General features: G+C 47.4%; 1 non-coding gene across 1 annotated transcript; it reads left to right on the plus strand.

The window, feature by feature from the left end:
• Nucleotides 1-17,584: 17,584 nt before the first annotated feature.
• On the plus strand, nt 17,585-17,657 carry TRNAF-GAA (transfer RNA phenylalanine (anticodon GAA)). The gene has a single exon. It is a non-coding gene; the product is annotated as a tRNA-Phe (tRNA).
• Nucleotides 17,658-17,925: the final 268 nt, after the last annotated feature.

Raw genomic sequence — 17,925 nt, forward strand, 5'->3', positions numbered from 1 at the left:
GGCTCCGACCGTGCGAGTGTCAAACACGGAAAGAACTGGGTTCTAAGCCCTGGCGCTAGAGCTGGCTCCCAAAAACCCCACCACAACACTTCCCGAAAGACACACAGAGACTTCTAAACCCCCCTCGAAAGACTTTTTGACACAAACACAACCAAATCAGATATCACCGCAGAGCGAGCTGTTCGGTCCCTGTGGATTCCAGAGAGAGTTGTAGGCAAATTTCTTCCGGTGCACAGCTGGAAACGCCGGTCTCACGTGCTCAGGGTGTCCCAGAGAGAGCCAGGATCCTCCAGGAACAAGGGGAGGAGTTGGCTAAAACATCCAGCCCCGCACGCGTGCCCGCTACCTGCTCACCCGGAGCTGAGAATCTTGAACGGTGGAGAGTCCCCGCTGGAGAAAAAAACACACAGAGATGCACACAGAAGCTGGAAGCTGCTGCAAAAAATCCCGGTGATTTCTCCTCTGGTAAACTTGGCGAGTCAAAGACGCTTTCACTAGAGATGCAAAGAGCTGCTTCTCTTCCCTGTCTGAACTGCCACTAGTCCAGGCTCTTCCATCTACTTATACCCCACACAGCTCAACATGTGGGTGGTGCCCTGCCTCCTCTCGCACTCTCAGTGCGGCGTTTATTGGAGGAAAAACGAAGCCGGTGTCTGTGGCAACCCAGATCTTGGCAGCCTCCCCTTGCTTCCCACCCCCTCACGCACGCCCCCAGACTCGACGCGAGAAGCGCTTGAAAGGTGCTGGAGACAGTTGGATAGATGGATGAGTAATCGCACCTTCCGCCTTTCAGATTGCAGGAAAAACACTTATTCATTCCACAACTATTTACTCAGCAAGGTCATCATTAGCATGCTTCCCCTGGCAGGACTCACAGAGGGGGAGATGAGGAGGAATTCAGTGTGTCACACGAAGACAGACGCCCACCGGCCCCCCGCACACCCTCACATGTGCACGCACACACACACAGACACAGAGTGAGCTCACTCTTAATGCAAATGCTTGGAAATGGTGATAAATCAGCAGGAAAAAAAGGGGGGGGGGGGGGGGAAGAGAGAAAAGAAAAAGAAAAGAGGAGGGGGAAAGGGGGGCACGACACTCAAAGGAGCCGCTTCAGTACAAATTGGAGCACTCTGGACTTTCTAAAGGATTGGTAGGTGGGAGTCATCCCCACTGCTTAATTGCACCAGACCAACCGCTATCTTGGGAATATTCGGTAAGGGAGGGGGACGGCATCCTGGTTTTTACACCAAATTAAATCCGCCCATCAAAAGCCTGTTCTGTACTGAACTTGAATCAGATGCTTAATCAGTTAGCCAACCCACAAGTGTAGATGAAGCTACATTTGTTCTTTGCTCTTGACAAAGCAGGAAAAGCCAACCATAAAAGGAGTCCCCGGGTCTTATATAAGCCAGAGATAAAGGATTCCCTAATCCGAGAGATTTCCCCACCGGAACACACTCAGAGAGGTACTGAGGACATCGTGGGGCTTCTCATTCTCTCCCAGTGACAGTAGCCGGAGGCAGTGGGATGCTGATTCATGAAATATCAGTTAAAAAGGGGGTTCAAGTCTGTTGGCAGCAGGGAGGTGTCTTGCCTCCGCTCAGGGTGGTGGGCAGTGTGCCGGGGGGGACTTAGGATGGATCCCCAACTCCCGCGGCTCCTGGCCACGTGTTTCTTTGGTGGGACCACAGCCAGCCTGGGAAAAGTGAAATGTGGGGGAGACAGATGGTTTTTCAGTGAAGTCCTGCTGAAAGGAGGTCTCGGTGACCCCACGCATTTGGTTAAAGCAGAGTCCCCTTGGAGCAAACAGGCAGTTGTTAAGCTAAAGGGCATGAAGGACAGGAGGCAGGAGTCCCTTTACCCCCCATATCCATGTGTTGCAGGAAGGCACACCTCTGGTCCCTACCAGGCGATGGCACATGGACAAACACTACTGCCGTACGGCTTTTGGGAAACGGAAGGGTTATTTAAGGCAGCAGCAAGCTGACATAGAAGGGCTACATGGTTTAGTTGAAGGTGGGGAGTGACAGTGATGGGGAAGGGCACAAAAGCCTGAGGGTGTAAATGCAGGATTTCTGATCCAGCAGACCCTCCCCATGTCACTTTATCCCCCACACGTATCATGATAGTGATTTGACTGGCAGAGAGCCATGCCCTCTGCCTGGCTTCTCTGCTTTCACCCAGCTTTCCTAAGCATGAGATTTTTGTGCATCTGTGTTTGTGTTTAGAAAGGGTTAAATGTCAATCATCTGAGGGTTTGGGTCAGATCAGGAGCCTTTTATGCTGCAGTTTCTATACCCTAGAGAGGCTGCCTTAAACCTGCATTGCCAGTAAGAGATCACATGAATTGGGAGAGACTGCAATCTCTGCATCTCTGGATTAGTGCAAAGATATTCTCCAGAAAGCTTTTTACCCTGGATCTCCAGAAATGGTCCTTAGGAGATTGCCAGTGGATGGAGACAGGTTATAGCCTGGATTTGACTTTACAAGGTGACCTGGTTTCAACCTCACCTTGTCCCATCAAATGCCAGAGTCTGGGATGAACTGGTTATAAAACCGACCCCACCAAATCTGTCTCTTTCCAGACCCTGCTACCTCTCTTTCCTTCTCTCATAGTTTTCAGTGTGTGTGTGATTCATCAGTCTGAATGGCCTCATTTAGCACTTAGGACTGGTCATAGGATCTCAGGATTATTAAGGTTGGAAGGGACCTCAGGAGGTTTCTAGCTCAATCTCCTACTCTAAGTTGAGTCAGCTACTGGGTCAGATGAGGTGGTTCAGGTTTCAGATACTGAAAACCCCAGGGATGGGGATTGCACAACCCTCTTTGGGCAACCTGCTCCACTGCATGACTGTCCTCAGAGGGAAAAACCTTTTTCCTTATACCCAGACGGAGTGTCTTGTTTCAATTTATACCCAATGTCTCTTGTCCTCTCACCAGCCACCTGTACCAAGAGCTTGGCTCTACCTTCTTGATAACATCCCCACAGGTACAGAAGACTGCTGTTAGGTCCCCCCAGTGCCATCGCTTCTCCAGGCTGGACAAGCCCTAGTCCCACACCAGACACCAGGCACGTGCTTTAGCCCTGACCACCTCAACAGACCGTGCTGAACTCATTCCAGTTGATCAATGTCTTGTATTATGGGGCCCAAACGTGGTTCCATCAGCTAGATATGGTCTAATACATCCCTCATAGAGGGGGATAATCACTTCCATCGACGTCCTGGCTGTACTCATGCTCTCACAGTCCAGAATACTTTTTTTTGCTGCCAGGACACTGCTGGATCATACCTACTCAGCCTGCTGTCCCCCAGCACTCCGAGGTCCATTTCTGCCAGCCAGTTGCTGCCAGCGACTCTTTCTTCCCAGGCACAGAATTTGTCCTTGTTCAATATCATAAGGTTTCTGTTTGTCTTTTTCTCCAGCTTGTCCAGCTCTCTAGGTTCATCTCATTCAGCAACTTTTCCACCGAGCTCTTCTCCTAATCTGCGTGCTCTTCTTCTGTGGAGGTGGCGGGGGAGACAGGAGAGGCGAGGAGGAACGGGGTTTTTCCTTCTGGACCTGCTGGGGAATGACTTGCTGATTAAGACATAGTGATAAGCATTTTCATTGTATTTCTAATTAAAGTAAGGTGCGTGGGTAGAGGAGGAGGAGAGAGGGGAGCCGGAAGCAAAGGGAGGAGGGAGACGTAGAGTGCTGGGAGCTGACAGAGGTAATTTGAGGCAGACAGACAATTTCCGGGCACAGACAGACAGACGGGCATGGAAGGACAGGAGCCGCGGACTGGGGCAGGCTGGGGAGGAGGCTTTCATAAGCACAGCGGCTTTATCTCAGGGCTTCACAAAGAGGCAGTCAGACTTCTGTTGAAATTAGCTGCCTGGCCGCAGGGGAGCTGGCAATGGCATGGATGGAGGAGGCTGCAGGACGTGTGCTCTTCTGGGTGGCATTAGGAGGTCCAAGACAAGAGGGGAGGCAAGAAGAGCAGAAAGGGAGGTGGGAAGTGAGTAGGAGGGAGGAAGAAAAAATGATGATGGGTGAGCAGGGGTAGTTTCTTCCAAAACAGCTAAGCAGGAGCAAAGATGGGAGAGAAAACAGCAAAAGCCACATCTCATAGCTCAGCAGGGATGGTGTCAACGTGGGTTGTGTCCCTAGAGCTTCCTGAACAGTTTTAAACCACAGTAGATAAGGATCAGACCCTCAAAAAAAAGGGGAAGAGAGAAAGAGAAAAGCCAACAGACTAATTACAGGCTCATGGCAGCGAGCAGCAACAGAAAACCCCCATGACGGGGACCAGATGAAAGGGACACTGAGTCATAGCCAGCACTGGCACCTTCCCCAGTGTTGTCACAACAGCGTTTTGCCGAGGACACGATACACCCAGAGCCTGGTGGCACTCCATCCTTGCAGCCATTCGGGATGCAGGCTTTCGCCACATCTCGCCTTAGAGCAGACTTGATGGGATCTTGGTTTTTTTTTTTTTTTGGTCATTGTCCCTTTGCCACTTCATCCGGATGAGTGTTTTGCTCAGTTCTACATTATGGCAAGACATGCCACTTCTTGGAGATGAGTTTGTGCTGTGAGCCAGGTGAACCCGGTGGGTGAGTGAGAAGGGGGAGATCCCAGGGCTTGGGAAAGTTTATGGTGCAGTCGAGTTGTGCTGTGTTTTAGTGGCTTATGCTCGGAAGAGCTCTGCTAGATGCTGTATTACCCTACTGTGATGCCAGGGTCCCTCCCCAATTATGCATTGCGATGTGCATTGTGTTCCTTCTCTGAATCACTGTCTGGAGGGCCCCATCTTTCACCAAAGACTCTATGAAGTGCCTGAAGTTAGAAGTCTGAAGGCCAGGGTGCAATTAAGCCCATAGTCTTGCAGGAACTAATTTTTTCTACTGGTGAACAAGGGATTTTGTGTTTTTTCCTATATCTGCTTTGCTAGAATTTTCCCTTTCACTTCCACAATTGCTTCTTCCTTCTACAAGAAAAAAGAAAAGGAAAAAAAAAAAGAAAAAGAAACCGCAATCCCTTCCCTCTGCCTCCATGCCTTTTCAATCCTTATTGATTCTCCTATAGGTTACCAAATAAAGCTGGCCAGTCGTTTGTTTAGTAACAAAAACCTCAAGAAGGAAATAAAATTAAGAGAAACCAAGGTGTTGGGCTTTTTAATCTATACTAAAAAAAAAAAAAAAAAAAAAAAAGAAGGAGAAAAAGAATAACACATTTAATTTACACCATACGTCTCTATTCATCTATCTCCAGCACCGGAACAGTTTATTGCATTGAAGCTGGCACTCACAACGCAGAGTTTCGCATTCAAAACACGGTTCGCGTCAGTGGCTGTATTGTTCCTGGCCACCCGTTGTCCTCCACGGCTGGGGCTCACACGTCACTTGCTGGGAGGGTGGGGAAGCAAGTGGGAAACTGAGGTCAGCCCACTATCAATATTAACAATAATCATAATAATTATTATTATTATTAGTGCCACTCCTTCTGATGCAGAGGAGCCTGCAAGTTCTCTCCTTCTTTTCTTTTCATCTGAAAAGCCCTACTTTGTGGGGAAGATAGAGTGCTTTGTTTTCAGACTAAAAATATCTTCTGTATTTTATAGGGTTTTTTCTCCCCTTATTTAATGGGATGTTTGTTATTTTCGTTTCCTCACTGGGCAGAGGAAATGTTAATGAGTGCCTCTTGTGCTGCGTTTGCCTCCTCAAGCCTGCCTGAGGCTAAATCAAGAAAGTCAAAAGGAGGTGTCAGTATTTTTCACAGCAATAACCTGAACTCTGGTGTTGGCTGTTACGACCCTCATGAGGTCAACACAAATAGGAAGGCATCTCCAAATGAACTTCATTTTCCTCCTGTGCACATCACTCATGGGCTGGTAGCGTATACCGGTTGCTAGCAAAACAAGCAAGTCCCATGTCGAAGGGCCTAATTCGTACCTGGTTTATGAAATTTCATCTGCCTTTACACCACATGGCTGAGACCTGAATCTGGCCCACATCTGGCCACACACTTGACTCTTCCCCCCCCTGCCCCACCTTTAGGATGCCCCTCTAAGTGTTCTAGTGAAAGTTTCTGAATTTAGTGCTTTTTTTACTCCTCCTCAGCAGTAAACAGTGAAAATCACAGGTCTGCTAAATAAGGAAAAGCAGTGGGGTGGCTGTGAAGCACGCAGCCCTGGTTCATCTCCTGGTGTGGCTTGGCTGACAGAGTCCCACCGGTCCAGGAGAGCTGTGCTCCTTGCTGTCTGCCAGGATGATGCGCCCATGCTGATCCAAGGATTATCTGCAGTCCACGGAGCCAGTCCCACCCTGCACTGCAGCCCTGGCTCTGCTTTACCATTTCTATCTAGATTTAACGTTAACAACTTCATGGCAGGGTGAGATGAGGTCCAGTGGTGATGGTAGAGGAGCACTGGAAGACCACAGCCACACATGGAAAATGGGACATTACTGGTTTTGGTGGCAGATTGCCATGCCATCAAACCATACCCTTGGTCATATGGTGAGCCAGGGGAAGCTGGGCAGCCCCGGTATCTTTAGCAGGACCAGTCACTCATATGATGAGGAGCAAGTAGCTCAGACTGCCTCGTAGCTTACCTGCTCCTCAGAGATGTCACGCTTTTCCCATGTGGTGAGATGGTGTTAAGCACCTTTTTCACTTTCACAGCACCTATACAGTTTTTTTTTCTCCGGGACTAGGGCCTGTGGGAAGGGCATTAGGGGTGGTGGGAGCCTGTTTTTTTCATCCGTGAAGCTGGACTGGCTCACGGGAAGATTGCCAAGCTGCAGACTCCCTGCTATGGGCTGTGGGGAGGTGGAAGCAATGGGAGATTCCTTTGGCAAGCTTGACTTCACCTGCTGCTGGCCTCTCTCCTCCACACAAACCTAAGGCTCAGCCACTGCGTCCTCCTGTGTGCCTTTCAGAGGAGGAGAAGCCATAACAGAACTATTGCCTTGCTGTGGTTGTTAGTAGCTAGTCACAGTCCCATGGAAAATCCACCACAACCCCTTTTCCCCTTTATATTACATAGTCCTACCCCTCCTGTGAGTGGCAACAGCTCTGTTCCTTTGAGAGGAAATGTCGGAGGAAGCTAAGGAGTGCTCAGAGAAAGCAGGTCCACATTAGGAGGGGATGCAGAGGCCTCTTTGCACATGGTATTGTGGGTATCCTCCAGGATGTGCAACAGCAACAAAAGCCATGTTTGTTTGGACACCTCCGTGTTAACCTCATTCTCAAATTCCCTATTAAATTCCTTCTGGCTGATGCCCCTAACCTGGATTAGAGAACTCTAGATTCATAATAGGGACACGCTAAGCAGGATTTTTTTTCTGTTTTCAGGTCCAGATCCCTTCATCTGCAAATGTCTATAGCTTAGTCTTCTGTTCATCCAAAAATATTCTTCTCTGCCTGAACCATGGATCAATTATTGCCTCGCTGAATACAAGGGTATTTTTTCTTTCTTCAGGCACACATAAGTCTCCCCAAATGCCTTATTTGCCCTCATTCAGACTGACGTCCCAAAGCATTTTCAAACGTGCCTACCCCAGCCTGGCTAGGATTTGGCCACGTAGGTGTCTTTGGACAACACCCCAGGCAGGTTGGAAGCCATGCTCCGTCTAATTTGGCACTAGGGTTTCAACCCAGGTCTCCTCAGGGCTTGGACATTCCTAAAGGTAAAGGAAACACTAAATGCATTATTATAACTCATTTTGTGGACATTTGTTTACTTGCTTGTTTGTTGTAATGCTTGGACAGTGATTTCCTCGCCCATGGACCACAAACATCCTTCTTCCATCGTGGGGTACAGGATCCTCTACCTCTCTCTTAATAGAAGCGTGTGTCTGGCTCTTCGCAGTAGGCTCCATTAAGCATTATTAGGCATTGCAAGGGGCACCCAAGGGACACAGGCCTTTTCATGGTCACACTGGGACACCAGGCTGCTGTTGCCAGCCAAATCCATGTCTCCAGATCTCTGTATGCTGACGTCTGTCAGTTCTCAGCTAGCTGCTCTCACAGCCATTGTAACCATGAAGCCAGAAACTAGGCCACCGCTCACCTGTTTTTAGCAATTTTATCACTCAGTGGTGACTTGATTTACCTTTTTCCAACTTTTTCCTTTTGCTTCTCCTTCTCCTAAGCTACTTCTCTTATTTTTGTCCTCCCTAAGCATCGTTGTTAACAAAGGATTTCCCCTAAGCATCCTTGCTTTTCGTTGCTAATCTCTGCTAGCCACAGGGAGCCACAGCTTGAGTCAGTGCAGGAGTTGTGTCCCCTCGGCTCAAGATAACAACAGAACAGCTGCCTCACGTGGTAATGGGGAGCCTGCATCACTAATAACAGAAAGGGTAATGTTAGGTCACTTCTGAAGGGAAGGAAGCCTCATTCAGTGCATCCTCATCCCAGCTTAATTCAACCAGCTTTTCCATTTCTATTAAAATCCCTGTAAATGAGAGATGGATAATTAAGGACAGCAGGGAAGCTCAGGGGAAACAGAGGAACGTGAGAAGCAAGCAGCAAACTGTACTAATTTCTTCTTTCCAAGTGTATGAGGCCCCAAACATCGCTAAAAGACATATTAGCTCAGGGCTAGCAGGAGCTATGGAGTGAGTTGCTGTGTAAAGCTCTCCAGGCGCTTTCCTTTCCCCCCCAAAAAACTTCAGCACAGTGCCACAGCTCCCCAGTACATCATTACCTCCACACTGAACACAACTGCTTGGTGGTCTCAGGCTGGAGATCACCAGGTCCATGGGAGCAAAGACTTCACATCTCTGCACCGAGAAAGGTGTGTATTTGGGAGCACACAGTAAATAGGGGGGTTAGGTAAAGGGGCATACGTAGGGTCTATTTAAACCTTGAGACCTGAAAGGTCCATAGGGCTGCAGGTCCCACATGAGGTGCAGTCTGCTCTGAGACAGCATGAGGAGGACAAGGACAGGGAAGGAGGCACACTTTAAGGACAGACGATTAAGAAGCATACGTCTGGGAGAGAAGTGATCCTGACACCAGTTTTTTCCTTGCTAGTGTCTCCCCATATGATCACGGCGTGTCTCTCAAGCCGGCTGGTCCCAGCTGGAAAGAAGAATGCTGATAAGGGAATATTTGTCCCCACAGATATTTCAACCTTAGAAAGGCCAAAACTGGGGGGTGGGAGGGGAAGAAAAAATTTAAAAAAAAAGAAAAAAAGAAAAATCAGAGGCTACAGTTGTAACCAGGGTTATTTATTCCTGATTTTAGTGAAAGATCCCTAAGAATTGAAGAATGATTTTTTTTAGTGGCCCTCAAACATGAGCTAGGGAGAGAATATCCTGCTGTAGGGCTACAGGGATGGGATAGGCAGCGCTGTCGTGTTGCTGGGCTCCTGATTTCAGTCCGGCAGACGCTGGGGAGGCGGTGGCAGTTCGATCCCAGCACAATAGGATTTAGCTCTCCACGGGTCTTTGCAGGAATGTTGCAAGAGAGAGAGGGAAGGATCTGGGGGGAGATGCAGGGGTGTCCAGCCAACTGAGCCAACGCTTCTTTGCCGATCTCCGCCGTTTCTCCCCGCTTGACACAGATGGTGGCCTCGCCGCTGCCCTTCTCTAAGAAACGCCAACCCGTGCTGTGGGTGAGGATGCGGTGTCCTGGATTTCCCACTTCACACCCCCATTTTCTGTTTTTCAGCGGTCGAGTCTGACTGCGGGGAGGAAGGGGAGGGAAAGGCAGCAGCTCCGTATTCATGGGTTCTTTAACGAGAAGCCCAGCAGAGGTTAGTATGCATCCCTGCGGCTACCTGAAGCACCCTGAGCCATCCCTGAATGAGACACCGAGGTGGGTGGGTGCGTGGGGGAGAAGGGGTGAGTGGGAGCAGGGAGAGGGGCAGACAAAAGGGATGAGCAGCGTGTGTGCCAGAAAGATCAGATCTGCCGCACGCTTCTGCCTTTCCCCCACCTGCCTGCAAACGGGGAAGGGAGTCAATCTGCCCGGTGAGCTTTGCAGTGGGTGAAAATGGGCCACGGCAGCATCCCCGGGGCATTGCTAAAATAGGGTTGCTGTAGGCATGGCTCCCCAAATGTGGTGCCTGTTCCAGGGTGGGGGGTTATAGTCATTTTTCCTCCTCCCAGGCTCTGCATCGGTGATGGGGAGAGGGTGCCTGCAGTGCTGCTTTGCTCAGAGCCTGGAAGGCTCTCTGAAGTGATGCTAGTGGTTAGGGTGTTTGTGAAGGAGAGGGAAACCCTGAAATTTGGAGTTTTATGACCCCCACGATGAACACAAGCAGACCTCTCCTTCCCATCCACTGCTTGCTCTCCAAAATCCTCCAACTCCCTCCCCGAGTTTTGCATGTAATGGATGTGCACCATTTGCCTGCTATGTCGTCTTGTGAGGGCAACGCAATGTCATCAGGGTACCCCCATGTTTCTGCTAGAAGTTGTGCAGGAAGCTGACTGAACATCAACCAATACCCAAAACTCTAGTTTGGGTTGGGTGATATCTTAAAATCATGTTTATCACTGACATTATTAACAAGGAGGCTGTCAGTGTCCAGAGTAGTCATGGGGTAGGATGCCTTTCCCAATAGTTGCGGAAAACCACGTTCAAAACACCCCTCTCTTAACTAGGACATGCATTGTGATTTCTTCACAACTGCAGAGCTCCAACTTCCACATAGCTAAGTAGCCATCTTCTGCAAGAGCTTTACCATTTTGGATGACTGATCAAACATCCATCAGGCCAGACCAAGGTATAGACTTGCCAGTCTTAAATCTTGGATTACATACCCCAGGCCATGCAACCCGTATCTCACAGGAAAGATAACACCATCTCCCTGCTTGTGCCTATTCAGTCACACACAAAGTATAGGTATCCCACAAGGAGCGACCAAGTCTTGTCCTGACCCAGAAGTGCCTCATCAGGTGTCCACCTAAGACACAGGGGTCCAGACCAAGAAGGGTTCTGAATTCACATCATCCAGGCTGGCCACCCCTGTACACCCACCCTGAGAGGGTCTTATTTCTTTGTTCAGCCCCATAAACAGAGGGTTTGCCCATCAGACCCTGTTAGATCTGGATAAGTCTGTGATGTGGTCTGGAAGAGTGCAGAGGAGACCACAGAGGCTCAAAAGGTAATTACCCAGGAGCTGTCAGGTAGGGTCCTGCTCAATTTCTGAAAAGACACCTTCCTCCCCTTAATTTGGGGACTGAATGACCAGCACAGAATTTTTTTCCTTCTTCCTTCCTCATCTCCTCTCTCCAAATATTTGTACAGATTGCCCGTGGCATTTAGAACAGCTAAAATTATCTCAATTAAATATCTCCACTGTTTTCCTTTGTTCTCTTTTTCTTTCTGGCTCTTTCCTTCCAGGCAGCTGGAACACGTTCTTCAGATACTTTTTAAAAACAAAAGAAAAAAACAACCCTACCACAAACACCCAACAGCTAGGACTCATGTAGCTTCAGTCAGGCTTTATTTAAAAACATGGATGAAATTGAGGATGTGAAAAATATGAAAAGACCCATTGCTCCAGTATTCATCCATAGGAAACAAGAGAGAAGTCTTACTTACCTAGTCCACCCAAGTCATCCCTTTGGGGATTACAGGTCTAATGGAGGTATGGAAGAAAGGGCTAAATGGTTGTGCACTGATTTTTGAGGAACGCTTGGTACCATGAGGAAGGAACATGATAGTGCTGTTGCGCTTTGGGACGTTCCGCCTGCCTGTCCACATGTTCGTTGTAGCAATATCTGGCCCTTTTTATTGACCCCTCAGCTTTGCAAATTCCCTGCCAATCTGTTCTGGGAAAGAAAATTCCTTCCCAGCATAAAATTTGGCACCTGCCTCTTCCCTGTGCTTGACAGCATGAATCACCAGAGTTAAGTAACAAACCCATTTATATATCAAGATACCATCACTGTCCAAGCAATCATTCTTATGTTTTTCAATGTGAAGCTCATTACCGTGGATTCTGCCTATACTCATCTTATTCCCCCTCCTTTGTTCCCTGATTTTCCTCCCAATAACTTCTGGATGTTTTGCAAAACAGAGAAAAACTTCAGAAGGGGGCTGGGATGTTAGGCAGAGTCAGGAAATATTTCCCAACACCCAAGAAGGGTTGTTTACTACTAATTTTATGAGTTTCTGGGAAACCTCTCAGGGAATCTCACCAAACCCAGTTTGGCAAGAAGTGGATTGCTAATGAGCTAATATGCCACCTGGTTTGTATATTATTGTCTTACAAATATACCTACATACCCCCACACACTTTAATGCACCTGTTATTTTTACAAGGGTTTTCTTGCTGTTTTTCTGCCGCCTTAGTAACCATTTTATTGCTCTGGTCTATTGACAGTTATTAAAAAAGCGATTCCTGAATTCATTCGGTTTATCCTTCTGAAAATGAAGTTTTGATGGGTTGAAGTGGCAGTAGGCGATCCATCTTGAAAGAAGGATCTGGGGAAAGCATAGTGCATTGTGAGTTTGCGGAGGCAGAGCAGGATCTGCAGATGTTGTTAAGCCTTGGAAAAGCAACAGGACTTGTATGCTGAGCGTAACTGCAGGACTACAATATTCAGTAATTGGCACAAACCAAATTTAGGCCGAGACTTGTGTCTCTCAGTGCTTAGCTCCAAGACAAAACTCTAGGACTAGGCGTTCTCCTGCTGTCTGGTCAGCCTGGGTCCATGCAGGACACAACCAAGGAGATGGCCATCGCCTTCTCTTTTCTGCACAGTAACTGGGGTAGCCCCCTAAAGCTCAGAAAGTTCTGCCTCAAATATCTTCCTTTGTCTGGTTGGAAACAAGAATTTGATGAACACAGACCTCTGCTTTTCCACATTGCCCCATCGCTCTGAGTGAAATACATCTAAGATCTCTCAGGTCTCTCTCTGTGTAACAGAGCCACTAGAGCAAACATTAAAACACAGTTTTCTCAGAAAAGAGTGATTCAGACTTGGGGAGAACTTAAATAACAGGTCTGAGGTTTGTTCTCGCTCTGTCTCCCTACCAGTGAGTGTGTGGGTATTTCCCTACAGGGCAGATTGCAAATATTCACCCAGATCCAGATAATTTCTCTCAGGCAGCAGCAGGACCACAGCCTGCATCCCTCCATCCAAGGTACATGCTTCAAGCACGGGGATACTGCACATAAGGACAGCAGCGATGTTATTCATAGCCTGGATTCCTAAGGGCCAAAGCTTAAATGAAAACTTTAAAGAACCCTTAGTGACCCCCCCTGCAAAGGATGGGCTAACGATCTCAGCATCTTTTAGACATCAGACTTAAGGAGGGAGAAGGAAAGGGCTACGTGACAGGCATAGTTTGGCAGCTGGGCTTCATTAACTCTGTTTTTCAAAGATGCATTTATCTCTCCAGAATAACAATTGAGTTACCTCAGGCCCCATATTCTATCCTCTTTAGTACGTCCCCTCAGAGCTACTGCAGCAGGTAGCAAGCACCCACAGTCCCCTTTGTGCCATTATCTCATTCTTTCCCTAACATATTAAACTGTCATCAAAGATGAGGTTTGCAAACATAGTTTGTTGCCTACTGGAGCCTTACATTTCAGAGCTATTGCTGCTGCTGTTGCATTATTTTTTAATTTTTTTTTTTATTTTTCCAAGCAGTCCATTTTTGCTAATGGGCTCACTTGGGGGTCTGTTGAACGGCAGGGAAAATGGAGACAAGCAACCTTCCTGCTGGGAGACCTTTGCAAACCTCAAGGAACCTTTTTCAGAAACAGGAGTTCCATGTTCTTAATGAGATCATTTTCAGAAAAGTCTGGAAAAAGAGAAAGGAGAGAAAATAGCGACAGCAAAATAGAGATAATCACCAAAAATGCTTTTCAAGTAAACCAGAAGCCCACTCAGTGTAATGAGACAGAAAATTTCAAGAAACCTAAAGGAAGAACATGTGCTTTATTTGACACATCAGAGCAAAGTCAGTGTGTGAAAAGCAATAGCATCTCGACCCTGCAGTCGTCTGTCACTCCCCTGGTGCAGATAGCTGGAGAAATAGGACAAAATCCCATCAGTGGCATAGTTTGGTGCCAGGAAGCCTGCAATGAAAACTAAGAGTTATGACAAAACTGATGTGCTGAGTTGGGTAGAAAAGGTCACCTCTCCGCACCTCCATCTGGTTGATGCATTGACCCCCATAAAAAAAAAAAGAATGCACTCAGCAAGGGGTGATGAACCCACACTGGCCCACAAAGGCCAGCTTTGTGCCTCTCAACATGGCCAGGCACGTCAGCTCTTGGGAGAAGCATTCAGTGGTAGCTTTCTGCATGGATGTAATGTGATAACTTTTGAAAGCTGCATCTGGGTGATGCCAGATGGAAATTTTAAAAAGCACAGGCAGATCAGTCTTGAGTGATAGGAAAGCTGGAAGAATGGGAGGAGGGAAAGTGGGGACAGAAGGATCTTCTGTCATCTGTTTGACATGGCCAAAGCCTCAAACACCTGTGTGGGAGTGGTAGATCAAACAGTTGGCTGATGGCATGAAATGACACGTCCAGCACATCTCTGCCCATTGTGCCAACAAGGTTTAACAGGCTGACATCTTCCTGATGTCTCAAGAAGCCAGGGCATGAGTATAAGGAAGTGCCAGAGAAGACTCACAGAAGAACATCTAGCTCAAACCCAGTCTGCACCATTTTCTATGATTTAGTACCTGTAGAAGAGTATAATAACAGAAAAAAGAATGTAGTGTTATATCACCAGATACTCTCCCAATCTCCAGAGATTTGTGGCTCAGGGACTGCATGAACCAAAGCAGGTAGTTTCATTTTCGCAAGCTCTTCCTGGAGTTTTTTCTTCCATAAATCTGCCCAGTCATCTTTTGAATGTCTGTACACTTTGAGGATCTATAATATCCTATGGCAGGGACTTGCACAGATAACCAGTGTGAGAAGAAAATTCTTTTTCTTTGTTCCAAGCTTGGCACTTGCTCATTTCAGCTGATAGCCCTTAATTCCTGCATCAGAAGAGGCAATAAGCAATCAAACCCTAATGACTCCTCTCTAGATCCTATAATACCCTTCCTTTTACCCTTTCTTTTTTCCAGGCTGAATAAACACGGTTTACACAATGATTCTCTCCGCAGAAGTGACTTTATTATGCCTTTCCACTGGTTAGGTTTTTTTCACATCTTCCCTGGGATGGAGACACCAAAACAAAGCAGACAGTATTCAAGATGTGAATGAATCAGGAGTTTTTGCAGGGGGGAGGAGGACAGGTAAGAGAGGACAACAGAGAACTTTGAGTGTGGGGAGCCCACACTCTACAGACCCCCTGGTGCAAAGGACACACAAGTGACCTGAGGAAACCACCAGAATGAAATCAAAAGTGAAGTAGAAAGCTACCTATTAGAAAGTTTCTGGCATAGGGGGACAAAGTAGGGACAGAGATGGAAACAGAGAAAGTCTCACTAATGGAAATAAGTGTCCCAGAGACAGGGTATTTTTCCTGCAGGAGATCACGGTGGCTGTCTGTCTCTCTTTTATGACAGTGGATAGGCTGTCAAAGCAGTTTTCCCAAATGTCTGCATTTGCGCGGTGCAGCACTGAGCTGGACACGTGTGTGGTCGGGAGAGGTGTCCACAGCTCTGGCTCAAAAAAGCAGCATCTGCTAAAAGCTCCAGTTTTGACCTGCCCACAAAGCTGCCAGAGCAGTCATCCCAACTTCACTCCTCCTTCCACTTCATTCACTCCCCATAGCAGAGCTGCCTATGGTGCTCCAGCCCTTAGCTCTGAATTGAGCCAGAAGGACAGGATTCATTTCTTTTTCTTCAATGAGGTAAAGTCTAAGCTTCCAACTTCTTCCATATGACATGTTAAACTGGCAACACAAGTCTTCCTTCTGATGACTTTGCCCATAGACTTTCAGTTGTGATGTTTCGCCATCTGAATAAGCCAACTTCCCACCAAGTCAGCTTCTCAAGTTTCTACATTTAACTGCAGTGTAGCACTTCCTTCAAGGCTTGTTCTTTATCGGATCCTTCACCTCATCATTTCACCAGCACTGTTAGCATTTGCAAAGTGTAACATAGCTCTTCTTTCAGTAGGAATTTTGTACCCAGCTGAAGCTTCAGTATTTCCAGCAAGGCAGAGTGGGTTGTCAAATACTGCAGTTCCCATGTTGGGATCATTTCTTCCTGTCTGAAGAAAGCTGGTGAGAAACAGAACTGCTTTGGTTTCTGCAGTCACTTTCCTTGACAAGGAGAAAGCTGGTGAAGCAAAAATAGGACAGCTGGAATGGCAGAGCTAAGTCACAGGTGAGCCAGGCTTCCACACAGGCTGACCTGGCAGGTCTCCCTTTCCTAGGAAGAACCTGCAGATGGCTCCTTGTCACCCACTCACTTAAAGCCGACAGGGTATGGATGATGTGGGCTCTATGGAGTGACAGCTTAGCCCAGCCTCTGAGAAAACTTGCGTGGAGGGGTGTTACCAGTGAAAATGTGGCTGTAAGAATTTTTCCTTTCATCTTGTGTATTTATCCCCCACAGCCGTGCTCATTCGAAGTTCTTTGATAATTGTTGGCCTTATTGGTCTCTGGTAGTTGATGTTTGGGCCAGGTGTTTAAACATAAGCTTAAGCATTGGTGATAGATCCAGAGACAGATGCTGAATGACCAGGTGGAGATGTTCCTTCCAACTTCTTGAATATGGCACAAGGGGAACGGGCTGCTGCCATACTCACATGATCTCCTGTGGAGCATCTCCCTGTGCCACTTTCAGAGACAGAGAACTGGACTAGATGGACCATCAATCTGATCTAGGAGGGCACATTTTATTTTCCTAGGTGCCTGGTGCTTTTTAAGAAGTCAAAGAGCATTTAAGCCATCGTCACAGGGCTGAAAGATGTGAGATGAGTCACGAAGAAAGTCTACAGTCCTCTGCAGTAGGAGCTGTGGGACAGCTGGGATAGCCTAAGGTACCACAAAAAGTACTGAATGTGTATATTTAGGCAACCTGAATGGAGTTCTTGTGGTGGAATTGTATTTGAGGTGAAAGGCACGGTTCAATTGCCTGTAGGACACTAGGCAGGTCAACCTCCAACCAAATCCCAAAGGCTTTGGGGATTTTCCTACCCTGGGTGTCACTAGTCCCTGGCTGCTTTATTAGTAGGGGCACTGCTTCTGCACAGCAGACTAAGAAAGGAGGCTAGGACAGTAGTGAAATCAGGGGAAACAACTACAATGTCAAGAAGAAAATCACAGAATAACCTCTCTGCTCTATTCTCCCAGTTCCTAGCAATCTGTAGATTAAAGACTTCTCAAAATGGGGAAGAAGAAAGGTTTTAGGGCAACCTGTGTGTAATACTTTCTGCTGAAACCCACTTTCTGCGTTTCTTTCAATACTTCTGAAACCTTTTGTAGTTCAGCCATGTGCAAGGTCCCATGGAACCCCTGGAAAGGAGAAGACTCAGGGCGATCTCATCAATGTATATAAGCATCTGAAGGGAGGGTGTAAAGATGGACTCAACTCAGGCTTTTTTCAGTAGTCCCCAGGGACAGGACAAGAGCCAAGTGTCCACCAAGCCAGTTTGAATGGTAAAAGTCTGAAAGATAATTCTGTTCCAACAGGTTTTGGGAAAAATCAGTGCCAAAACAGGGCTGAAGTAGCTCAGCTGGGAGAGCGTTAGACTGAAGATCTAAAGGTCCCTGGTTCAAGCCCGGGCTTCAGCAGAGTTTTCTTGTAGATTTTTGTGTCCAGTGCTGGGCTCTTCAGTACAAGAGAGACATGGACATACAGGAGAGAGTCCAGCGAGGGGTTGTGAAGATGATGAAGGGACTGGAGCACCTCTCCTATGAGGAAAGGCTGAGAGCTGGTCAGCCTATGGATGAAAAGTATCAGGGGGTATCCTACATGTCATGGAGTACCCCATAAAGAGGTAGTAACGTTAACCCACTGGCGTATGGGGCCATGCAGGAAACCAAAACTGTGATTTGGGAA

The sequence above is a fragment of the Accipiter gentilis genome, chromosome 2 (assembly GCF_929443795.1).
Source record: "Accipiter gentilis chromosome 2, bAccGen1.1, whole genome shotgun sequence".
Classification (NCBI taxonomy): domain Eukaryota; kingdom Metazoa; phylum Chordata; class Aves; order Accipitriformes; family Accipitridae; genus Astur; species Astur gentilis.